This window comes from Physella acuta, unplaced genomic scaffold (genome assembly GCF_028476545.2).
Source record: "Physella acuta isolate Inbredline_101_S28 unplaced genomic scaffold, ASM2847654v3 ptg000198l, whole genome shotgun sequence".
NCBI lineage: Eukaryota > Metazoa > Mollusca > Gastropoda > Physidae > Physella > Physella acuta.
The window spans coordinates 35001-62500 of NW_026731717.1; the positions used below are offsets into that span (position 1 = coordinate 35001).

Here is a 27500-nt window from a genome sequence, read left to right on the forward strand (position 1 = left end):
TACAAAGGTCTATAACATACAATGATCTAAAAGATCGTAACAAAGATATATTTCTTGGAAAAGAGCTTATTACTGGATAAACAAAGGTATGTCATATACAGAGATTTAAGCAAAGATCTATCTCCAAGCAGAAATAAAAATGAATATAAATACCCTTTGTGCCTTATCTGATATCTATTCTAGGAATAGACCTTTACTGATATCTATTATAAATAAATACATTAACTAGTATCTATTCTAGATAAATACCTTAACTGCCATCTATTTTATATAAATACTTTAAATGACATCTATTCTAGATAAATATCTTAACTAGTATCTATTTTAGGTAAAGACCTTAACTGATCTTATATTTTAATGATCTAATTTAGGATTAGACCTAAATCTAGGCAAAGATCTCCACACAGTCAATCTAGTCAAAGACCTGTTCAAAATACTACAATGCCTTCCTCCGACCGCGTAGAATAATACAACTGACTGCTTCTCATTTAAAAACCTAGCAAAACTTTAAAAAAATATTTTTTCGTCAATGCCACACACACTCAAAAATAATTTTAAAAATCGTTAAAAAATCTAATTAAATTTGAATCAAGAAAAGAAAAATCAAGACCCCCCTCCCCCCGGAACTTTTAGAATTGCATTATTCAATTCGGCCAAACGGGATTTACGCAGGAACGAGAATCTAGGCCCAACCCGCGGGGTGGTGCTATTTTTAGTAACGCGGGTATAAAACACTCCTGCATCGATTTCACGTAGCCACTGCCCGTTTGAACTTCACCGAACAGAAAACGTATAAAAAAAAATCGTCCAACTCTTTTGTGCGGAAATTTGATGGTCAGATTCATAAATTCTAATGTAAGGGTTCTAAATTTTTCTTCTTCCAGAAACCCCAATTTTCACGTTTAATAGAATGTTCAGATAAATTTATGAAATTTTCTTTTTCTTTATACATGTAAAATATACACTACAGAAGAGTTATTTCCTGTCATAATCCGTGATTGATGTGTAATTATAATATACGAAGCAACCAAAAAAGGAAACCCCCGTTTTGAGAACCCTTGTGAATCTATAAATAGATTAATATCCAGGGTTATGGTGCAAAACAACATAGAAAAAAAAAACCTCACCAGAAAATTTATTCTAAGGAATAAACCAAGAACCACAACTGATCACACTCATTGCCTTTTAAAAACTCAAGCGAGTGGTCTTCTCTTTGCCACCGGAGATTGAGGGATCCGTCCAGACTCCCCCCCCCCCCCCACCTCTCTATCTCGCCCAATATATCATCATACGACATAACAGTGAGCGATTCGATGACGTTTTTTTTTTTTTTAAAGAGCTCTTCTGTGTGGAAGTTTATGAATAATGTTAAACGCGCGTAGACTTCGTGTTATGATAAGGAGAGCTAAGGCTAGGCAAGAATGTCATTTTTTTTCAACACATTCATGGGGTTGTTGATCCCAAAAGGGGATCGGGTTGATTCCTATATAAGATTGGCTCATTATGAGAAGGAGTCATGGTGATCCTTTAGGGGTCGGAAAGATATCTATTTCAGTGGCGTTGATCTGAATTTCGGGATCGAGTTGATTCCTAAATGTAAATGTTGAAGAAGATAGTAATTTATGGGTCAGAACATTTTAATAGGGTTAAATAGTAACCCGAATTTATTTATAATGTATGATTGATCGCAAGAAGAATACACTTTGAAAGTAGCTCGTTCTGTTTTTATAATAAAATTAGAGTTAGATTAACGTTAATCCCGACTCGTGATTTTAAAGACTCCAAGAGGACGCTGAGCTGATTCCATTTGGGGTTTCAGTTGACCCCAACCCCAATGACCCCACTTTGGGGTTGGGGATGTGTCGAGTTAATACATAAAGAGAAGTAACAATGAAAAGAAAAACAAGAATCTAATCAATTTGGCCAATTACATCAGAGCAAAGCATTGCTGAAGTTTCCACTTTTAAAAAGTGGCAAAAAAATAAAATAAAACAATCGCAAAAAAGGCCATAAAAAATATCAAACATCAAAAGCGTTTTAAATATTCTATAATTAAAGCTTCCTTTAACCAGCACAGCATATTGCCTGTGTTCGCAAATTATTCCATACAAGTAATAAAAAGAAAAAAATATGAAAAAAAAACCGAATGAAAATAATCAAATTTAATATATTTTATTCATTCCGAATCAACGTACATTCTTGGGGACTTTGGGCGAACGCACTAGAAATTTCAAAAGCTTATTTCTCCAACTTGAACTTTAATAATTTTGTGTGTGTGTGTGTGTGGGGGGGGGGGGGGGAATAAGAGAGATGGGTAAGGGGAAAATTTAATGTTTAAATCGATATTATGGAGACGATTGAGGGTGGAGGGTCCCTTTGTATCGGCGGCACTGAGTAGGAAACATCAAATTCGTTGGTTTAAGTAAAGCGCGGGTTGGGGTGTGGGGGTGGGGGTAATGTTATTAGTGTAGAGGGGATTTCAGCCAATGATTGAGGATGAGGGGGTTGCGTGATGTGGGTAGGGGAGGGGGCAAGATAAAATGGGGGGCGGGGGGGAGGTAGGTGTTTAGGAATATTTCTAAAACTTACAAGTCAAACAGATTTAATGCGTCTGTGGTCTACCAAGTCCGAAAAGATATTAAGTTTCGCTGGGAAAAAAAAAATTGTGATGGTGGGGGGGGGGGGGGGGGGGGGGGTTTGTGAAGTGGCAGTATGCCCAGACGAGACAGAGAAAAAAAACATATTGGGCAGCTGGGGTATAGATCTATAAAAAAAAAAGAAATGGAGAGTTCAAATCACGGGGGCTATTTGGCTTTGAGAGTAACCACGGGGTTATAAATTTACATAAGTATGGGATGCGGGTTTTCCCGCGTCATTATGGCGGATGGATACATGGCACGACACGCCATAGCCGAGATTGCAGAATGTACGAGCGCGCATTAAATAGTTCCCTTTCTATGCCTCATTTAAAGTGGGGGGAGGGGGGGGGGTCGAATTTTTTTTTCTACATTTGCATGGGACAGAACGTCAAATCATATGGGATTTAAGAGGCTAATTGTCTGTCGCTCGAGTTTACAACAAGAGTTCCAACACACTTTTTTTTTTGGAGTTGGAAAAAAAAAGTCCGACATGATTTTGAATAATAAACGAACGAGACGAGGGGAGAGAATAATAAAAAAAAATTATGCTGACGAAATAATGCGAGGAAAAACAAAACAGAAAGAAAAAAACAAAGCAACAGAAGCCGGCTCTTTGAAAAGGGAAGCAAATGCAGGTTTTTTAATTACCTCCGATCTTGTATAAATATTGGATAGGGGGATATGGGATACACGTATGGATACAAGTTCTATGAATGTTGTTTCAAGTTCTATGGATGTTATTTTATGTTCTATGAGATGTTGTTACGGGAAAAATTTAGTAGATTAGGGTTTGTGCTTTGTCTTGCCTGTTAGTTCCATGACACAATTAGTAGAGTTTGCATGTACAGTAATTGATGTATGCGTGGTAAGTTTGCGTGTGTATCTATATGTATGTATAAATATTTAAAACATGCATATGCGCAACTAATCATAAATTCTCTCAACCAGTCTCCAATTTATTTATATATATATATATATATATATATATATATATATATATATATATATATATATATATATATATATATATATATATATATATATATATGGAGAGAGAGAGAGGGAGGGAGGGAGATATGAGTACTTGATGCACTTTCATAGATGCAGTTATGCAAATAAATATATAATCAATAGTACATGTTTTTATGTAGGGCCCTATATATAATAAATAAATAAATGTGCCTATATACCCACATACATATATAAATATATATAAGATGCACTGTCATGAATGCAGTTATGCTTATAAAGATTTAATCGATTATACATGTGTGAGTTAGGGCCCTATATAATAAATAAATATGCCTATATACACCCACAATATACATATGTGTATGTGCATTTACAAACGTGTACATACAGCCATCTCCCCCCCCCCCCCCCCCCCCCCACACACATATATATTACCCAAACATATCAGCCCTCGTAAACCGCCTGTACAAAAAAAAGTGACGCGCGGACATTTGCAGGCGAGCAGCCCCTAAGCCCGGCTAAAAGGGCAGGCCTTGTGATTGACAAACCGATGGAATCGTGGATAAGCCCTGCATCGATTGTACACGGCCCTGTTCGTCTAAAGCCTCTGACAGGCGGAACAATGTGCGGCTAATACGGGGGATAGATAGGCGGAGGGGGGCATCACGGGGGGGGGGGGGGGGTACATCATTGACTGAGGGGTGCATCGCAGGAAACTAGATGAATTGGGGGGGGGGGGGGTGGTGCATTATAGGGAACTAGATGAATTGGGGGGGGGGGTGCATCACTGGGAACTAGATGAATAGGAGGGGGGAATCATAAGGAACTAGCTGAATTGGGGGTGGGGGGTGCAGCACAGGGAACTAGATGAATAGGAGGGGGGAATCATAGGGAACTAGCTGAATTGGGGGTGGGTGGGTACAGAACAGGGAACCAAATACATAGGAGCGGTACATAACAGGGAATCAGATACTTAAGAGTAGGGGTGCATTATAGTCTGAGGGGAACTTCACATGGAACCAGATGAATAGTAGAACAGTGAACATATAAATAGGCTGAGGGGCACAGAACAGAGAACCAAGATATAGGCTTAGGGAACCAGACGAATAGGCACAGAGATAACAAGGAACAAGTCAGAGGGATATTTAACAGGGAACCAGAATAATCGACAGAGAGATACATCACAAGGAAGCAGACAAACAGGCAGATAATATATTACAAGCAATCAGAAAAACAGGCAGGGAATACATCAAAAGGAAACAGACAAAAAGGCAGAAAAATGTTTCACTAGGCTCTGTCTAGGATTTGAGAGAGAGAGAGAGAGGGGGGTGCATTATGTTGAGTGTCATTTAAATAATGTAAATGTGTAATTGAGAAGCGACGTATATCAACGTGCAGATCGCTGGGGGAGTAAAAGGTGGTTTTAGACACGATATAGCAAAAAAAAAAAGGTGATTTTTGTCACCAGTCAACAAAAAAGGTGGTTTTTGACACCAGGCAACAAAAAAGGTGGTTTTGACACCAGGCAACAAAAAAGGTGGTTTTTGGCACGAGGCAACACACATCAAAATGGCTAAACGGCTGCCAGGGCTTCTTTTAGAAGAAGAAATATGGTATAGGACAGACACTGTTTCAGACTTAATGTACAGACAGACAGACAGACAGACAGACAGACAGACAGACAGACAGACAGACAGACAGACAGACAGACGGACGGACAGACAGACAGACAGACAGACAGACAGACAGACAGACAGACAGACAGACAGACAACCAGACAGACAGACAGACATACAGACAGACGGACGGACAGACAGACAGACGGACGGACGGACAGACATACAGACAGACAGACAGACAGACAGGGAAATAAGACAAAAAAGTCTTGATTGCACGGTGGGCTGTTTATACTCATTGGCACAGCGCTAGGCTTAATCTGCGATGCAATATTAAGGAAGTGGGGGCTAAACTGATCTATCTTTCATCGGTGTAACTGATACGATACAGCTGTTGAGCTCCGGTTAAAAACCAATCAGCAGAATAGGAGAAAGGAAGAAGAAGCTGGATAAAATAGATGAAGGGGTGGGGGAAATAGGGGTGGGGGGTGTAGTGAGAGGAGGGTAGCATGAAAAGATGGTTAATGAATAGAGGTCTGAAATAAAAATAGGTTAAAATCGTTAAGTCATTAAATGCTGGCCTCTTTTGTAATACGATTTCCGTTTCTGTTCTATTTTCGGAATGGAAATTCCCAATCAAAGTAATATCAATACAAAAACAGGATACTATCTAGATCTAGTACATCAAGTTTTATACGACATTGGTGCAAAAAAAAAATGAAATACACATCGATTACTTAATACTACTTCATTTAAATGAGTGAAATATAACATTCATTAAATAACTACACCAATTACTTAATACTTCTTAACACGAAAATGACTATAAATAAGATTCATTCAATTACTCCTATGTCAGTAAATCCCCCCCCCCCCTTCCCCCCCCCCTCGTGTAGCTCCGCCGATGACGTCAGGACTTTGCTTGATTATTTATCAAAACCGAAATCCAAGGGCGACAAGCCACCTATCACGAACGGTAACCAAGAAAAAAAAAACCGTAGATATAAAAAAAAAAGAAAGAAAGAAAGAATTCACCGAAAGTATCCGAAAAACACGCATATCCCCGATCGTTCACAGATTGTCACGCTATAGTCCATTAAATGTATTGCTGCGCCATAAAAATAAAATTACAATAACGAAATTGGTTGTATTGAATAAATACAATTTTTTGATATGGAGACAGTGGCATACGCTAAGCGATGCTTACGTAAGCGCGACCTGGTTTTTTAATATATATTTAAATATATTTAGACCTGATGAGATAAAAGAAACAGTGGTCAAACCGCCTACACACATATGGAGCCCTATACAAGTCCATATATAATAAGCCAGTGCCAAATACTGGATAATATTACAAAGACATTAGTCGACACAAACGTTTTGTTTATACATGTAGTATGAAGATAATTCGGCCTCCAACACGGTTAGAAATAAAAAAAAAATGTTCAAAAATAAATTTGGCTAGAAAAAGCCTACTACAATTTTAGGAAAGCGGGGCCTCTAAGAAGTTTTTTAATTATATAAAAAAAGATTAATATAATTTAATGCTTCGCTTGCGTGATCAGTGATAAAAAAGTTATAAATCGATAATTTATATATATATATATATATATATATATATATATATATATATATATATATATATATATATATATATATATATATATATATATATAAAGAGGGAGAGAGAGAGAGAGAGAGAGAGAGAGAGAGAGAGAGAGAGAGAGATGAGCACTTGATTCATGATTGTATACGATTTACAAACTATAGAAAACGCAACCTTTAAAATAAACTCGTACATAATTGACGTTTTAATTCCAGATTTTTAAACCGATCGAGTTGTGTTATCCCCCCCTTCACAAAACGTCAAAAGCGGAAAGGGACTTAAAATCGAACACAATTTTTTTCAGTGTAATTTGATATCGATTGCTTTTTGAACTGCGCTTTTAATGGCGTCTGTCATGCAGTTCTAGGGACAACTTGGAGATTGGACGCGCTGTGTTGGAAACTTGAGGTGTTCCATAATGTGATGTGTGGTATAGTGGTAGGCAGTGTGGTGATGTCAAGTTATGTGATGCGTGGTATAGTGGTAGGCAGTGTGGTGATGTCAAGTTATGTGATGTGTGGTATAGTGGTAGGCAGTGTGGTGATGTCAAGTTATGTGATGTGTGGTATAGTGGTAGGCAGTGTGGTGATGTCAAGTTATGTGATGTGTGGTATAGTGGTAGGCAGTGTGGTGATGTCAAGTTATGTGATGTGTGGTATAGTGGTAGGCAGTGTGGTGATGTCAAGTTATGTGATGTGTGGTATAGTGGTAGGCAGTGTGGTGATGTCAAATTATGTGATGTGTGGTATAGTGGTAGGCAGTGTGGTGATGTCAAGTTATGTGATGTGTGATGCAGTGGTAGGCAGTGTGGTGATGTCAAGTTATGTGATGTGTGGTATAGTGGTAGGCAGTTTGGTGATGTCAAATTATGTGATGTGTGGTATAGTGGTAGGCAGTTTGGTGATGTCAAATTATGTGATGTGTGGTATAGTGGTAGGCAGTTTGGTGATGTCAAATTATGTGATGTGTGGTATAGTGGTAGGCAGTGTGGTGATGTCAAGTTATGTGATGTGTTGTATAGTGGTAGGCAGTTTGGTGATGTCAAATTATGTGATGTGTGGTATAGTGGTAGGCAGTTTGGTGATGTCAAATTATGTGATGTGTGGTATAGTGGTAGGCAGTGTGGTGATGTCAAGTTATGTGATGTGTGGTATAATGGTAGGCAGTGTGGTGATGTCAAATCATGTGATGTGTGGTATAGCGGTAGGCAATTAGGTGATGTCAGGTTATGTATGGTACGGAAGTAGGCAAGGTGATGTCAAGTTATGTGATGTGTGGTATAGTTGCAGACAGCAGCAGTGATGTCAAATCATGTGATCTGTTTCACTTAATTGAAGTGTAAGACCAATACTTATATAGGCCTACATCTATTATTATTCATGTACTAATAAATAAAAAAAATAAATAATAAATTAAAATATATATATATATATATATATATATATATATATATATATATATATATATATATATATATATATATATATATATATATATATATATATATATATAATTAAAATTGTATAGCTGCTATTTGTTTAGTGTGCATTTTCTTCATATTCAGATTTCATTAAGATGCACACGTATCATTTTGAATAACAAATTTTCAGACAAATCCCTTTGAAAAAAACAAACATCCCCTTCTTCCAACGCAGTTATCTTCTCCTTTCGTTTTGCGCATCGATGCGGTTTTAGTGTGTGTGTGTGTGTGTGTGTGTTGGGAGGGGTGTGGGGGATGCGAGAATGAGAGGGCCGAGGGGGGAGGAGTCGGGTGTGGGCTATCACTGACTAATGAGGGGTATCGCGACCGTCATCTTTTAAGCTTTAATTTCGTCGTCAAACTGAAAGCAGGCCCAGACCCGCCTGTTGGCAATCTCGTCTGTTAACTTCTAGTCAGTCCGCGCTTTTTTTGTCTTTTAAATAAAAATAAAATAAAATACAAACAGGGAAAGGGGGGGGGGGGGAGGCAGCGGATCCTAACGCTGACCATGCATGGATAAATCACGTGATGAAGTTGAGACGGTGGGGCGGTGTGTGGTAGGGTGGGGGATCTGCAAGTGGTGGGGGGGGGGGGGGTGGGGGGTGGAGTTGCACGTGATGGTTTAATCGAACCATCCGAGAAATAAAAGAGAAAAACTAGTTTTCTCTCTCTTTCTCTCTCTCTGCTGTGGAGATTTTGTCGTTTCTGAAAGACTGGTCGAAATTCGGCAGTAAAATTTGTCACTGTGAGATGAAATCTTTGGGTGGATGGTTAATATAGGCGGATAGATCTTCTATCCGATGAAGGCAAATGTGAGAATTGCTGGTATTGGAGGTTGATGCTTCTATCAGATGAAATGACAGTCATTAGATTTAGTTGATGTTTCTATATGATGCTGGTCTGATAAAACTAAGGGTAGTTTGACAGTTAGATTGAATATTCAATCAGCATAGTAGGCAATCGGCATAGTAGGCAATCCGCTTAGTAGGCAATCGGCATAGTAGGCAATTGGCATAGTAGGCAATTGGCATAGTAGGCAATCGGCATAGTAGGCAATCGGCATAGTAGGAAATCGGCATAGTAGGGAATCGGCATAGTAGGCAATCGGCATAGTAGGCAATCGGCATAGTAGGCAATCGGCATAGTAGGAAATCAGAGCCAAACTAGTTGCTTGTTTTATAATATATGGCAGACTTGGTTAAAATGTTATGTAGTTTTTAAAAAAAAATAAAAATAAAGAATAGGCCAACGACTTTTGAGGGTTTATGTGTGGTAGGGGTGGTAGGAAAAAAAGTGTGGGGAGAAAGGGGGATATATTGTATTCCCAATTTTAGATGAGCGATTTGTGTAGAGTTATGCCGCTCTTTTTTTTGGTCTCCCCCCCCCTTCCCCCCGTTATTTTTTTAAAAGTTAGGAAACCATGACTTTACTTTCAATTAATTAAATAATTATTATATTGATCCAAGATGTACTATTGCCAGTTCATATGTAATCAATGCGGCAGCCATTGTACCGGAAGCGAAGATGAAGTCCGATACAAAAGGTTACTTCCGTTCTCCACTGCTTGCAAAAAAAAAAAAATGGCGACGGCCCGGGTGAAAATAAAACAACCCCCACCCAACTGACCTCCCCCCCTCCCCACGCTTCAAACCATGAGATAAAACACCACCCTCGCGAATTACAAATCTAAAGCTGACGTCATCTCCCGTCCAGACAAACCAAACTCCCCACCCATAATTCCTAAATCACTCTTCAATAGCCAATTATCGAAGACAAATCGCCTACCGTAAATACTACGGTAAAAAAATATAAAAAAAAAAAAACAACCCGCCGCAAATCAATACAACCAGTACCAGAGCCATACCCTCCAGCATTTACGGTGTATTCTGGGTAATTAGATTTATACCGTCTATGTGGTGGATATATAAAGATATAAAAACTACACAGATACACGCATCCGGGTTATCAAAATAAAATTGCCATGGAAACAAGGGGAGGTAATTTTGAAATAAAAAGGGAGGTAATTTAAAAAACAACAACAACACCTAACATCAAGGGAGATTGGTGTGAGTTGATCAATCATTCAAGTTTCCAAAACCGTTACAACAACCCCGTCTATAGCACATTTGGCCGGGGAAGAAAATGGTAGAGGAAAGGGAAGAAGATGGTATGGAAAGGGAAGAAAAGCGGAATAATGCAACGTTAGCGAAAATATTTGCTCAAATAAGGGAAGACATTTTTTTTATCAGGAATCTAAAAGAGCTAGTTCCAGATTTTCAGAGTTAGGGACCACATCTGGGGGGGGGGGGGGGGGGTTGGAAGAGAGTGACCGGACCCGACATATTGACGTCGGTCTGCAAATAGCGCCCGAAGTTGGGCCAATAAACAACATTAGGGCGACCGCTCACACACTCACTCACTCACACACACACGAACATACACAATCCTTGTATCTCTCTTTATTGTCGGTTCGTTTTGTGGGGGAGATATGATACGGATCTGTTGGTTTTTTTTCCCAGCCTCCTCTCCCCCAACAATTCGACAGCTTGGGCTATCTTTCACCGCAAATACATTGTATCTCAATTTTAGATAGGCGATCCGTGTTGAGTTACGCCCCTTCCCTGTAAACGCCTGATGAGTTACGTCCCTTGGCTATAAAAGCCATTTGTTTGGTAAGTGACAAGGGCAGAATTCCTTCGTCGTATACCGGGAGTCTGGGGCGGATCTCCGGACATGTATATATATATATATATATATATATATATATATATATAGCCTATATATTGTGTGCTCTAGTCAGGTACGCATTAGAGCTGGGTCGACTCAAAAAGGGGGGTCCATGTGTGGCGTGTTCTAGAGCAGTGGGATGGCGGAGGGGTGGGGAAGACGGGCATGTCCACTCCCACCCCTCCCAAAAAAAAAGAAGAGATCAATTTTTTAATAAAAAATATATAATTTATTCATTTTTCGTCCCCTGAAGTATCAACTGTCAGCTGCCCACCCCCCTCCCCCCTCTACCGGAAGTTTCAGGGGCCCTGGAGAAAATATATATCTGAAAGAAACCCATACACTTCAGTTTCATCACTGCTTCTCCACCAAATTTTACCCCCACCCTTCACCCGTCCCCCATCCCTGAACTAAACACAACCACTCCTGTTTGTTTATCACACGAGTGGCCTGAGAAAACCAGGGGAAACAACTCCCAGAGACAGGCCCCGTACGACAGCCGGTTATCTAATAACCGAGACTCATGGGATATTTGCCGCTCCGACGCTGCCTCGCTCGGATCTCGCCGTGTCGACATTTGGTTGGTCGTTTTTTTTTCTCATTCCGCAAGATTGTTTTTGTTAGTGGTCGGCTTAATTCTGTTTCACTAATAGGGGTATCGAAATGATCACATTACTGAAGATTTGATTATTTTGGGGAAATATTCCGAATTTCGCAAATAATTATGACTATAATATATATATATATATATATATATATATATATATATATATATTATATATATATATATATATATATATATATATATATATATATATATATATATATATATATATGTGTGTGTGTGTGTGTATATATATATGTGTGTGTGTATGTATGTGTGTATGTGTGTGTGTATGTATGTGTGTATGTGTATATGTATGCATGTATGCATGTATGCATGAATGCATGTATGTATGTATGTATGTATGTATGTATGTATGTATGTATGTAGGTATGTATGTATGTAGGTATGTATGTATGTATGTATGTATGTATGTATGTATGTATGTATGTATGTATGTATGTATGTATGTATGTATGTATGTATGTATGTATGTATGTATGCATGCATGCATGCATATATGTATATATGTATGTATGTATATGTGTGTTTGTCTGTGTGTGTGTCTGTGTGTGGGATAATTTGGCAACCGTTCTAAAGTAGCCGTCGCACATATTCCGGGTACCGAACCAGCCCCCATTAGATCTGCAAGCCTTGGCTAACGTTGAACCTTTGTCGAGGCATTACCTATCAAACTAAGGAATCTGATGTGAATAGGAGAGAGAAAAAAAAAACCCAACTCGCCCATAGCCAGTCGTATCTTGATTTCTTATGCATAGAATGATTACCATAGTAATGGCGAGAGCGACCTTTGGACCTACGATGTCCTTATAATGATGCGGATGGTATTCCTGTGGCTAAGGCGGCCAGAATCACAGATGGGATGGCCAGATTGGGACTTATACAGCAGATACAGATACAGGGATTTAGAAAAGGGGAGGGTAAAAAATAGGGGAAATTAAGGGGGAAAATATGCAGGAAATATATGGTTCGGATGAATTAGAAAAGGGAGGGGGGGGGGGTCGTTGCTATAGAAACGAGGATATCAGGAGCCCAGGAAAAAGTGTGCTGGCATCGTTGCGAGGATGATTTCCTGGGGAAAAGGGCTAGGAGTGTGGACGCTTTGTTGGACAAGGTGGCCAGAAAAATATGTTTAGAGAAGGGGCTACATTAAAAAAAAACGGCCAATTTAAAATAAAATTAAATTAAAAAAAAATCAGAAATTAAAATAAGATAAAAATAAAAATTCAGATAAGATTTTGAATTTTTTTTTGTTTAAATATACTTAATAAGGGTATAAAAAAACTTTTAAAGAACCTCAAAGGTTAGGAAATAGGAGAAAGTGTATAAAAAATGATATAAGTTCCACATAAGGAGGAAAACGTATATAAAAATTATATAAGCTCCAAATTACAATTTATATTTTAATACGACAAATTGCTCAATTATACAAGAAAATATTTTTTCATTTTTAACACACACACACACACACACACACACACACACACACACACACACACACACACACACACACACACACACACAAGAAAACAAGGGACGTTAAGCAGGGCCAAACCTAAACAAAGGGAAACAATCACCGGCCCCCAGTCATTGAGGGGAGTTAACCATGTTGAGATCGGTGTTAAATTGTTAATATACCACGGGGACAAAACGACAGGTGCAAAGCCCCAAGATCGATCATAAAGTGTGTATAGGAGGGTGGGTGGGGGAGGGGTAAAACTACGTGCGATTGGCGCGTGCGTGAGACTTGAGTCAACGGTGTACAGATGGAGAGGTTGAGGGGGTGGGGGTGAAAGAAGGGGATGGTGGAGGGGGGATTTGAAAAAAAAAAAAACCTTTCTAGTTTTCTATTGTTATCTTCTTCTTTTTTTTCTTCTTAGGTCTGGGTGAGACCGGGCCCCGGGATCGATACTGCCATTAGACATTAATCGAGTAATCGATTCCGTGACTAACTTGAACTTAGTTTCCCTTCATTACCCCCGACCCTCCTTAGTTTCCGACCTTCCCTTATTTCCGAACCTCCTTTGCTTCCGAACGCCCTTATTTCCGACCCCCCGTATTTCCGACCCTCCCAAATTTCCGACCCCCCCCCTACCCATGTTTTAGCCCTACCATCCTGTTTCACGGGTAGTTAATATAGTTTATAACAAGAATTGAGAACCCCTATCAAGTCGGGTGGAATACGTTCAAAAAAATTACAAACATCTACAATTAGCATAGGTATTACACAGAAGCAGGTATTAGTCAGTGTCCCGCTTCATACAAAGGGAGTGAACTAACAATATAATAATAGTGATTTCTTTTTTTTTTTATTTGATCCAAAATCGATGAGAGTGTTCTCCCTTTTCCCCCTGCTTCTACCGAGCATAAGACTATGATTAACGCGCAACAGTATTGATTATTTCTATGTTTAAACAAAATTCTAACAAAAGAAAAGAAAAAAAAAAAAAACGAAACAAACCGAACAGTAATTTAAAAAAAAAAACGCTCGCAGAATACCAGGGGAGACGACCCAGTCATTTTAAACTTTCGTGATTAACAGATACGTGTATTAAATGACCTAATTATCTAATATGTTCACTTCACTCTACATTACAAAGAAGGTAAACTTTTATCGTATTACATATCCGTTGTTAATTTAAACCTTCTAATATGATGCCTTTAAAGATAAATGAACTATAACTTTATTTTAAATAATTATATACATACGTATACGTATAAGTATGTGTGTTTGTATATTATTTACGTGATGTTCAAAAGCATATGCTAATCGCAGATGAAGTAGAGTGAGTCTGATTTTTATAACTTCGCAGTAGAGCAGTATTACACATTATGTGTCATTACTTTCAGTCGCCACCTCATTCAAATTAAACAGCGCTAATGGTGTAGGGGGCATAAATTATGTAACTGATAACAGGGGTAAGGCGAGATTGGGTGTGTGGGTGGGGCAAAAATATCACCCCCCCCCCCCCCCACCCTAGCTCCCAGATGCGATTACGTGTCACTGAATCTCGCGCATGCGTGCCGGGGTGTGATTGCGTGCGAATGACGTCGCGGATCGGCCATTAAAACTGCTGTGGTTTGTGTTTATGTGAGGGGGATGGGGAAGGGGGGCGATTGAAAAGAGTGACTGAACAGTAGGCAGACACGGAGGGGGTAATTGGGATGTGGGGGTGGGGGTATGTGGGTTGTATAGTCAGAGTGACGTAGGAAGTCCATTGCCCAAATTATAAAAGTGTGTCAGTGTGTGGGGAGGGGTGTAAGAAGGGGGGGGGGCTTACTCTCACAGCTAATTACAGAGTGATACATAGGAGATCAGATAAAAGTGACTTGCATATCTCGAGAAACCCCGAATAAGTGACTGAATAGGGGGTAATTGGAAATGTAGGGGAAGATGGCGTGTGTGAATGTGTGTGGGAGGGGGGGGGGTATGTCGGTTGTATAGTAACAGTAAAATATAAAGGGCAGTGCCCAAATTCTAAAAGTAGGGGGTTATAGAGGGAGGCTGTCACTCAAAGCTAATTACAGAGCGTTACCCAAAACAAAATGGCAGATCTGTTCAAAGTGAATTGCATGTCTCGAGAAACCCCGAATTAAAATGACAGCCTGATCATCAGTGCTGTGGTACACACTAATCTTAAAACAATTTAGTAGAAAAATTCCTACGATGAAGTTGTTATGTTCCTCATAACATATTTGAAAAGATGCTAACGTATATTATCAATATAAATTGCCTTCATGAATTACCCAATTTTGGCAAAATCACCCAATGGGGAACATTTACTTCTGTTCAACAATGTATTGTAAAAACATGACAACGCAATTAACTTAATCGTTTTAAAACAGTTTTTTTCTTCTTATTTTAATGTATGAAAATTATATAAAAATAGCAATCATAAAATGTTTAAAAAAAAACTTTAATGGATTGCAAAACGAGGTGAGACGAAAACAGTTTTAAAAAATATATATAATAAACATTAAATTATTTTTATTTTTATTATAATGTCTATTCGTCCATTTTATCTAAACTCCTAACTTATATTGTTATCGTATAAAATACAGTTTAGCTAGTTTAGGTCATGTGCCTGGGAAAAAGTACTTATATTAACCAACATTATTCTACACCTTCAAACCTTAAGTACCCAAAGATAATTTCAAATTAGTTCCTAAACTATAAAAAAAAAGTTCATATAAGAGAAATTAGTATTAGTTACTTAGAAGTTATACTTAGAAGAAAATACTAAACTATTGTAACAATGAAATGAAGGGATGAACAAAATTGAGTTCGAAATGGAATGTATACCATCAAATTAAGTAAACTTGACGGTTGCTAAAGTGTCATTTTTAACTTATTTTGTCATTTTTGTCAAACTTCTTATGGCAGTTTCAAACTGTATAGCAACAAAATTAATTTTTTTTTCTGGAATGGACGTACGAAGTTTTCTTAGTGTATTAATGCGCGACTCAACTAGTTCGTCACACACAAGCGGATGTAGAGCTGGAATATAAGATGGGTCTGGGGTTTATTTAAAAAGATTAGAGAGAAGGATGGAGAGAAGGAGAGATGCAGAGTGAGGGAGGGGATGTGAGAGCATGGGAGGGAGAGAATAGGTAAGATCAAAGGAACGTTGCGCTGAAATAATGACGATGAGTTTACTTTGAAAGAGAGAGAGGGATGGAGAGAAGGGGAGAGATAGACGCAGAAGCAGGGAGAGGAAATGAGAGTATGGGAGGGTGAGAAGGTATACGATCTAAGAAAAATGGCCCTGAAATAGAGATGATGAGATGGGTTTACTTTGAAAGAGAGAGAGGGATGGAGAGAGAGAGGTAGAGAGATGGAGTTGAAGGGAGAGAGGAAAAGAGAGGAAGGGAGAGAGAGTGTCCAGGATCAAAGCAAAAAAATTGGCGCTGAAATAAAGATGATGGGCTGAGGTTTTCTTTGAAAGAGAAAGAGGGAGAGAGAGAGGGAGAGCGAGAAGAATAGAGAGAGAGACTGTCCAGGATCAAAGCAAAAAAAAAAATGGCGCTGCAACAGCATGCACGTTCTGCTGGCCAAGACGGAAATCGATAATCTATGAGGTGGGGTGGGGGTGGGGGGTCGGGGGGAGAGTCGGAATCTAGGTTGCGTTTTTTTTGCGTGTGTGTGTGCCACATCTCCCCCCCCCCCCCCCTTCATGCCACTAAGCTAGATTTTTATTCACAACGGAAAGAATGGGACCACTGGAGGAACAGGGCAGAAACACAAGGAGGCTTTGGTGGGTTAAGGGAGGAAAAAAAGGGGGGATGGGTGGTGTGAAGGGTATTTTGAAAGGGGGGGGGGAATTAAATGATGGGGAGGGATTAGTGGGTAGGGTGGATTCACGGATGGTGTGAGATACATCGTTAGTTTAACTATGCGTGCATTTGTTAAACCTTAAAATGAAAAAAAAAATTAATTAATTAGAACGAATAAATTGATTTTTTTTTGGCGGGGGGGGGGGGGGGGAGCATTGATGAGGTTATTTTTTTTTATTACCTAGTGATTGATGACGTATCGCTTTAAAAAAACCAATTCTTCTCTAAGCTTACTAAAACAAAATTTAAATGAATCGATTTGCTTGGAATTAGTACATTAAAACTCTGGTTATATAGTTGTTTTGTAAAAAAAAAAAACAACAACCGATGAACCCTCTATTCTATGCAATACCTAGCATCCAGACTCATTGAATTTCCAATCAATGTGACATCATGCAGTTACTGTGGTGTCAAAGAGTACTAAAAATTAAAATCGAAATCCGTCAAAGGAGAGTTAAATTTCTTAGTTATTTAAATAGAAAAAAAATCAAATTCCAGTTCGATCAAAAATAACGAAACAATAAAACTACGCGGTGAACTAATAATAGAGTGGAGGTTTTTTAAAAAATAGGATTCTGAAGAGTGTTTTCAAGATAAAGACTATAATTAAAAGAGACCTGGTTTAGAGGCTATGGTTAGAATAAATTTTTCGAAAATTTCAAGAGTATAACCAATATCAGAAGTGGTATCATTATTCTTTACATTTTCTTCTTTCACGCAGGATTTTAAAAAAAAATTGATTTTTTTTCGTCGTGAAGTTAAAAAAAAATAAAATTTCCGGAGCTGTCTTTAAATAATTATCCAATTAGGCAAGAATCGTTTCAACACTAGTGCCGGAAGCGACGCTTCTTGATGTCTACAGGCTAATGGGATTTCGGTGAGCCGACATTGTGGTATAAAGATAAACGTCACGTGCGCGCATGTATGTGTATTCGGTGTATAGAGATGGGTGGGCTAAAAGTTGGCTTAAATTTGGTACGTGTCCGTTTTTTTAGAGATGGTAGGGCTACAATAGAACCAGCAGTTTAAAGATGGTATGATGGTTGTTTAGTTATAGATGATAGTACCAAAATATGATAAGCTTTGTTTAATATTTGTAGTATATATATGTATGTATGTGTGTTCGGTGTATAGAGATGGGTGGGCTAAAAGCTGTCTTAAATTTGGTACGTGTCCGTTTTTTTAGAGATGGTAGGGCTACTATAGAACCAGAAGTTTAAAGATGGTACGATGGTAAGTTTAGTTATAGATGATAAGGCCGAAATACAACAAGCTTAGTTTACTATTGGTAGGATGGTGTGTATATTTATAGGGCCAACATACGACCGGTATAGTTTAATATTGGTAGGGCTTAACTGCTAAACTGTAAAGTCCCGAGTTCGAACCCCGCAAAGCAGATGAGCCTCGATAGCTAGGGGTAGTAACCCATCTAGGGGATAGAACTCCAAAAATCAAACAACTACTGCATTGCACGTGGTTCTTTGGTAAACAAAGACTATGGAAGCTAATCAACCAAGAAAAGTAGCAATAACATGATCACAAGTAATACGTATTGTGTTGGAAGAAATACCTCCCAACATTACAATTAATTAAGAACGAAGACGAAGAAGGAAGGGCTAAAGTTTAACCCATTTAAAGATGGTAAATTCAGACTTAGAAGAAAAACAAGCTCTGCGCATGCTCCGAAATTCAATACACTCGAACATGACCAGCGATGTTTTTGTTTTATGGTGGGAGGGGTGGGGGGGGGGGGGTGGGTGGGTGCTCATCTTTTGACAAGCAATTCATCTGCTGGCCTTAATCTACACAATAAAGGCAGGGTAGTTCCAGACTCAACTAATCTCGGACGAACCTCCCCACCCCCCGGGGGTATTCTACAGCTTCCACATTTCTATCTCCCCCCCCCTCCCCTCAACCACTTTCGCCCGTGGGTTATGTCTAGTTTGATTGGTCGTCTGTGGGTTGTATTTTTGGGTTAGACGTAGATGTCGTGATTAACTTCCTTATGCAATACCCCCGTCATTGCCCCAACGACCAAAAGGCTACACTGGAAGATAATGTGAGAGGGGGGGGGGGGTTACAGAAATGTAGGAGAGAGCCCAATTCATTAAGTTGAAAGGCTGTAGTAGTGGGAATGGGGGGGGGGGGGGGTGTAAGTGGTAAATTCCTTGTTCTGCTATGAATATGTTGGTGAACTGTAACAGGGTGGACAATATATCAATAAGAAAAAAAATCAGTTGCAATATATTATATATATATATATATATATATATATATATATATATATATATATATATATATATATATATATATATATATATATACATATATATATATATACTAAGATCACTAGCGTTACCTAATTGGACTTAGCGTGACACCGCAAGTGGGATGGGGCGCGTTAGTCGGGCGCTCAAGAGGTGTCGAGGCAGACGTCAGTACCCTCGTGTCTTTCAATTAGTCGTCTGCGCCGGACCGACTCAAGGACAGACGTCCTCACGCGAAGGGGGTGGAGGTGTCAGGACGTGGGGTGGGGGTGTGAGGATGGAGGGAGAGGTGTCGGGGTACAGAACGTACTTTTGAACGATTTAACACCAAAAGCTACAGAAGGGGAGTAGTGGTATGTTTAACGGAAAGAGGCATTGTAATTTAGTTGTGGTGGTGGATTTGGGGATGGTGGGGAAGGGGTGGTCGTATTTTGTCCCGTCAGGACATTTAAATAATTTTTATTACAACGGTTATAATATATATATATATATATATATATATATATATATATATATATATATATATATATATATATATATATATATATATATATATATATATATAGTATATATATATATATATATATATCCAGAAGCTTAATATGTGAGGCCTAGTGATTAAGGAATTAATTAGGTGTTAGACACCGACCAAGCAATTCTAGTTTTTGTGTGTTGAGAACCGCTGCCTTAAGTAAGACGAGATCCCCTGATAAAGCATTGATTGTTGTTTAAAGATTCAGCGCTGGCGTTACGTAATCATCGTCCGTCTACTCATGGGACAGGCGAGGGGAAGCAACCAGGACTAATATAAACCTGAGTTGTCTGTTGAAATTACGGTGTGGTATGTCGTGTTTGTCTGTCTAAATTTTATTATTTACTTTGTGGTTGGCTGCTTACGTTTTACTAAGTAGTCTACTATCATGTTTGTCTGCATATTGAGTCATGTGATATTTGTAATACCTATTTTTAATATGGAATTTGCTGTATGAATAAATTGTACTCACCTTATAGATGAAAATATTTTATGTAGAAACAGTCGACCCGAGAGAGGAATACAGAAATTTTGAGAAATTAGTCCGAATGATAGACTAATCAATTTGGCTGCTGATATTAATTTTGGCAGACTTGAATAAAAAAATCAGGAGACACCTTTTTTTTCCCTCTGTTCAGATAAAGAATCGTTCACCAGATTTGGCAACACCATATGTTAGCGCTTGGCCTGTCTATTTTGTTAGGTCTGGTAATTTAGATTACTAAATAAACGATTGCTTAAGGGAGCTGTTAGTTAATCTGAATTGCAAAATTTATAACGTTAAAAAAAACCGAAAAGAAAGACGGAATGTTAAAAATGAACTTAGCTAATCAAAGAAAATGAAGATAATCAAAATGTATAAAGAATATAGCTTTTCATTTATGATTACGTTGAAATACTTTGAAGTTTGATGATTGTTAGCATTTACGGTCCATCATAAATCTGGGTTAGCTTTAACGTAAATGAATATTTTGAATATATATATATATATATATATATATATATATATATATATATATATATATATATATATATATATATATATATATATATATATATATATATATATATATATATATATATATATATATATATATATATATATATATATATATATATATATATATATTCAATAGCAAGAATAGCAGAAATGAACGGAAATAAAAACTAATTTTACAAACAGTGGGAAAAAATATATTGCATTTATAAAATCCGAAAAAAAAAATCCATTACAAATTTTATAGAAATTTTGAATTAGAAAAACAATTGTACAAAAGTATCACAAATTCTCGGATGGATAAACTTTCAAAAAAGATCACGCGATATTTAGAAATGACAAGCCTTCCAAAGCTCTCCAACCACGAAACACTCCCTAGTTGTCATAGCGACAAATATAATGACTTAATTCTTCTTTCAGAAATGTATCGCATAGTTTAAAATCTACAATCTCACAATCCGCCGCAACACAATTTGTAAGAAAATAAAAAGCACTTTGAAATAAAATAGAAATGAATTAGATCTATATATAATATATAAACAAATTCCAAAAAAACTGAAGATTTGTTGAAATAGTTTTCAAAGAAAAAAAAAAATTTTTTTCTAAAAAAAAATGAACAAAACCGGCACAGTGGGTCACCAGAAGAGTCCCCTCAACACAGCACCGCCAGTGTCTAGCAACAAGAGGCAAGTCTGCCAGTGCCGGAGAGGACGGCGAGCCGCCGTGCGTGCTGGGGCCGCGGGTGAGTAACGATCCACGCGACTCTGGAAGCGGCGACATCGTACGATGCGCAGAACGAGAGGGGGGTGGGGGATGGGGGATTGAGGGTTGGGGAAGAAGAAAAAAAAACGAGAAATCGATGATTGAGTAGAGGGAGAGGGGTGATGGGGGTAGAGTTCAGAAACGGGGGATAAAGATTTTTTTTATAATAATGTAAAAAAAAAAATGAAGGGTGGGGGGTAAACGGGTGTAGGGACGGGAAGTGGAATTGATGGAATGATGAAAAAAACTAAATGTTGCTTTTTGATGATATAACTAGGGCAGGAAGGGGAGGGGTGGAGGGGCATTGAGTGGGTTAGTATTAGTACGAGACCTGAGTCAGTCATGGTGATCGCGTTATTGTGTAGTAGTATCGGTGGGGGGGAGGAGGGGTGGGATTTGAAAAGATTATGCTAGGGTCGTAGGTGGAATGGGTGAGGTCAAAGTTTACGAGCACAGTATTGAGGCGATTGTTTTGTTCCGTCTAAACAATGTGTCACCATTGTCTTGTGTGAGGCGGTGTGCTTGGTGCGACTTGATGCGCACCGGGGTTAACGTACCGGAGCTGCGCACTTAAAGAGAAAGCGGGGTAGAGAAAATGAACGTGAGAATTTTTTTTTAATTTTAAAAAGAGAAAAAAAGTAGTTACGTGATCGTGAGTAGTGACACATAATGTATCTTTAGGTAGGGTAATCGACACGACTATGTTCAAGTTCTGTCCCTTTGTGACTCATAACTTGCTCATAAGGGGTGGGGGGGGGGGGTGTTATCGATAAGGCGGAAACCAATCCCCACCCCGGATAACTTACGCTTAGGTGCTCGGTTGAGCGCAGAGGAAATCGGGTCATGGTACTAGTTTTGAGTAGGGTAGGGGTTGGGGTGGGGGGGAGTGGGGGGGAGGGGATTGGGTCAGTGACAGCAGACGAAGCCCGGGTGTCACACGTGGAATAACTGAACAGATTGTAGGTAGCTGACGATGACGTCATTACGTATTCATCATGGCGTCCATGTTTTTACGTGTGTGTGTGTGTGACTATTGAATCACTACGCCACGACAAAGAAACCACGCGGAGGGATTGGAAAAAAAAAACGTGATGCAATCGTGCGTTCAGCGGTAGTTTTATTTTTTTTATCGTTTCATCTAGGTCTGTCATTTATTAATAGAACAATCTCTCAATCCAGCTGACTTATCAATCAGTCAAGCGTCCGCCCATTGTGCTCTTTAGGCCTGACTTTAACTACAGTCATTTGGGATCACATGACCTAACTACAGTCATTGGACGGGGAGGGTTCAGAAAGCAACGAGGTAATGCGTACAATAATGTATATTGGAGGTCGCTTCAATGTGTGGTATTAGGAGATGGATTATACAAAAGGTTTTTTGGTGGAGAATATATATATATATATATATATATATATATATATATATATATATATATATATATATATATATATATATATATATATATATATATATATGTATATATATATATATGTATATGTATATATATGTATATGTATATATATATATATATATATATATATATATATATATATATATATATATATATATATATATACGATATTATGGGGGGTCGGACCAAATTTTCCGGGGGGGGGGGGGGGGAGGCGGGCGGAAACGGTGTATATAGCTAAAGTAACGTGCTGTCGTTAGAATAACTAATTTTCTGTATTTGTATCTACTGGTGACGTTAAAATAATTCAAGTCTGATTTTAAGGTTGATTACGTTTAATTACAAGCTGATAGTATGTGTGGTTGGACAAAAAAAACTGGAAAGGCATACGGATAGAAATATTATTTAAAATCTTAAATATGTATTAAAAACAAAATAGGCTGAATCTGGAAATTTAAAAAAAAATAAAAAAAAATTAAATAAAAACATCCCAAAACGTTCTTTACGCAAAGGATTGACCAAGATATTATTCAAAACCTTAGGTATATATACGGTATATATAAGGTATATATACGGTATATATAAGTATATATAAGGTATATATAAGGTATATATAAGTATATATAAGGTATATATAAGGTATATATATATGATATATATAAGGTATATATAAGTATATATGAGGTATATAGTAAAACGAAGCAGAGTCTGAAAATGAGAAAAAAAACTTTCTTTAAGTAATGGATAGACTGACACCGCCAAAAATGACGTAGATCAATCATCAATTAAGTTTGAGTGATTCGCTCAGACCCCCGCGCGCTCAGCTCACGCACGTGATGTGTCGTCACACGGCTACGTCACAACCGGCATAGGGTCAGCACTGTGTGGTACTAGAGAGAAACGTCACCATTGTATATGACACGTTCCGTTTGAATTTCAGAAATCCGCCAGGGTATCGCAGGTCATGTCATGGAGCGTAGGTCATAGTCGTTTCCGGAGAGAAATCGATTTTTTTTCAGTGTTTGTAAAATCTCTTGGGATAAAATTACCGCGGTGTGGGATTTTTTTCCCGGTGCTTTGTTGAAACATAACACCGGCAAGCGCCGCCATCTTTCGAGAGTTGGTCTTATGGGTCAATTAAATGAGAATGGTGAATTTTGTGAGCTGGTCCGGTAGGTCCTATTTAATGAATCAGGTCATTCATATGCGTTGATCGTTTAATCAAGTTAATAACTTGAATTTTTTAATTATTAATTTTTAAAGTCTGTTTAAAAAATTACTTGATAGAAAATCGCTTAGTTTTTTATTTGATCGATTGATGTTAAGTACAAAGGGACATCAAGACTAAGGGGAGAGAAACAAAGGAATTCACTAAAAATAACTATTAGACATACACAAGTCAAATGATTAATGTGGTAATAATAATGCTACGGCGGTAATATGCATATAATTTGTGGCTTATAAATAATGCAAAACATTTCTAAATTTTATTTTGCTAATATTTTTTATCTATTTCTTAATTAATTGTAAACAATTTTCTAAAACCGTAAATAAATTATTTAAAACTTGGTATAAAGCTTCCTAACCGGAAAATATCATTTAATTTTTCATACATAGCCGTATGTTGCAGCTCTAGTGGATTCCTTAATATTCCTTACTAAATAATAATAATAATAAAAAAATAAAAAAATAAATAAAATAAAATTCCTTACTAATTAAGCCCAAATATGTTTACGAACCCTATCTAACTTTTACCCAATCTTAATCGATTGTGCAATACGCTTGATGATATGAGTACAGCATGTAACGTTAGAATCATATAAAGCACCTTAGTTGTCTGTGAACAGATAAATACAGCATATGACACACATACACTTACCTACATACATACCCGATAAACAAAACACCCCGCCTATGATTCATTGCACGGAGGTGACGTCAGCGTGATGGTTTGTTACGTCACCTCTGATGGTGACTATATAAATGCCGTCACCTCGTCAATAAAGTCCAGTTTGACACATGATATATGATAAGCAAATTTTATAGTTTTTTTTACGGCATTTAAAAAGTAATTTCGTAATCGACTTTATGCTTTTCAAACGCTTATTACACCCCTTCCTTCTCATAGCTGTTATATAAAATTTAAATTAAAAAAAAATTGCTAACTAAAACTTTATTAGTAGTAAAATGTAACTAACAATTTCGGAATAAAACTGTAGTATAGCTTTAAAATAGTCTAATAGTAGTATAGCGAAATATACCAACTCATTAACCTACATAACCAATGATAAAAATCTGAAGGTAAAAAATACTTCAAATAATAACAATAATTTAGAATGAAAACTTCAAATACGCATGCACTATTCGATTCAATATATGCATGCGCTATTAAAAAAAAACAACAAACGACATTCTCTCCGCTCTTCAGATGTCAAAGAGTTCTTTCCCATAAGACTGTTTCATAGCCAAAAAACACCCCAGTTGCGGGCCCTTATGAGGCCGAATGGGTACTATAGGCACATGCATAATGAACAGGGCCGAGAAGGTCTTTGTGACAGGGGGGTCAAAGAGCAAGCGGTCTGGGGCTGCAGCCCGCGCTTATGGGCAATGAATCCATCTCCGGAATAACTCGGGGGATTAAATATTGATTCCCGGGGGGACGGGGCACGTGCAGTGTGTAGATGTGTGTGGCGTGTGTAGAGGTGTGTGATTCCGTGTGTTGGTGTGTAATCGTCTACACAGGGGGAATTATTTTTTTTCAATATTATTGCTGATTCGAGGTAATTTTTGTTGTGGGAATATCCGTTTAGGTTAATAAGAAAAAAGGTGTGTTTGATTTGTATTAGAAAGTAGATAGGCCTATATAAAATCAGATTTTTATTGTAAAAACTATGAATAGTCATTACAACTTTAATATTTCTTAAGTTTTTTTTTTAAGAGGACATGTGCTTAAATGGTGTTTTCTGATCAAATAATTTTCTGTTGGGGCGGGGGGTGGGGGGGGGGGGGGGGGGTTAATTATCAATAGCCTGTATAATTGTTAATTGAAGCCAACAGGGATGTCTTGGGAGATTGTGAACTTAATAGCCGAAGTTCGGACGAAATAGAAGGAAATGGTGGAGGCCCTATGTTCCATAAGGAGTCAAGAGGGACTAAGTCAAGTCAAGTCATATAATTTTTGGTCTGTGAATTCTCGTTACAAAACTACACGGTTAGAATTATATTTTCAGGATAAGATTTAGGTGTTGGTATTACGACTAAATTCCGCTTCTTCCCAAAGATCCTAACGCGATAATTTTTTTTTCTCTCCTTATAGATTCAACAGCGATGACATAGTGATTTGTACAACCTAAAATTACCCAAATTGTATTAAACTACAGCAGTAGTGTTGTGTTAAATTTCTTACCAAACTTCCTTTGAAAGGATCCGCACTCAAAACCTCGGCAAAGTTGTAATACAAATCTATTTTTTTCCATCGCCGATTCACAACCCGCGTAGTTGTTTCTTTTATTAATCCCCCCCTCCCCAACAAATATGTACTATTTACGACGCAATAAGACTACACCCGAAAAAGTAGTTCCTGGTCATAAAATCCCCCGTCCAATCTGAAGAGCTCTCAAACCGTTAACCTAATGACCCCTGGTGGTACCGACAAATCGACGCTGATGGGGCGAGGGGGGGGGGGGGACGACGGAAGGGCGTGATAAAGGGTGGAATTATGGCGCAAATATAATAATCAGAAATAGTTACGTCTTGAACTATAAAACTCCTTCATGCAAATGCTTAGGTGCTCAACTATAACACCCCCCCCCCCCCCCCAAAAAAAAAAAAAATACGCCCATAACTTTAAAACCTCACTCAGACAAACGCTCCTAAGTCCTCACAATTCCCCCCCCCCCCCCACACACACATTAAATGCTTATGTACTCAATGTTAAAACATCACTCAAGCGGGATAAAAAATCTTTGCGAAATTTGAAATCTCATTGTATTGGTTACTTATGGACGGCAATGAGATTTAATATAATTCGTTAACCTAATTTCTTTGAACTCCTTCCTCATAACATTAAAATATAAATTGAAGACAACCAGTATACCGCCGAAATTACCAATTTATTTTTAAATCGCATCTGTTAAATTTTTATATTTTCTTCATAGGTTTTTGAGAAAAAAATCGCCTGCAATTTTTGTTTTAAAAGAAACAAAACTAAGTACATTACGTCAAACTTACCAAGAATAATATCCTTAAAATTCAATATTTAATTTTGTTTTATGCGTGCATTTTCCCCTTTGACGAACTAAAAATAATCAAATCACCAACGATTGAACGCCGACCCAATGACAAAGACGGGTTGTCGAACCTTTCATTGTCGCCCCTGGCTTACTCGCTTCAATACAAGGCAAACCCCTAACACGCAAATCATTCATGTCGTAACAACGGGAATATCCAATCACCAACCTACCACTTTCCTTTCTTCTGCCGTTTCTTAAATTAATAAAACACCTGCTTCTCTTACCACTATAAGGGTGTG

At 37.9% G+C, this 27500-nt stretch overlaps 1 protein-coding gene across 15 annotated transcripts in view; it reads right to left on the reverse strand.

The window, feature by feature from the left end:
• Positions 1-27500, reverse strand: part of LOC131937034 (CUGBP Elav-like family member 3-B) — a 164146-nt gene that overhangs the window by 32127 nt on the left and 104519 nt on the right. Inside the window, exons 1-2 of one of the 15 annotated variants that reach the window (XM_059294222.1) lie at positions 21419-21475; positions 20271-20556 (exon numbers count right to left, since the gene is read on the reverse strand). The exons of the other annotated variants lie outside the window; for them this stretch is intronic. The gene's annotated coding sequence lies outside the window, so the exon portion shown is untranslated. Of the gene's footprint in view, positions 1-20270; positions 20557-21418; positions 21476-27500 lie in introns of those variants that run through there. 15 annotated transcript variants of the gene reach the window in all.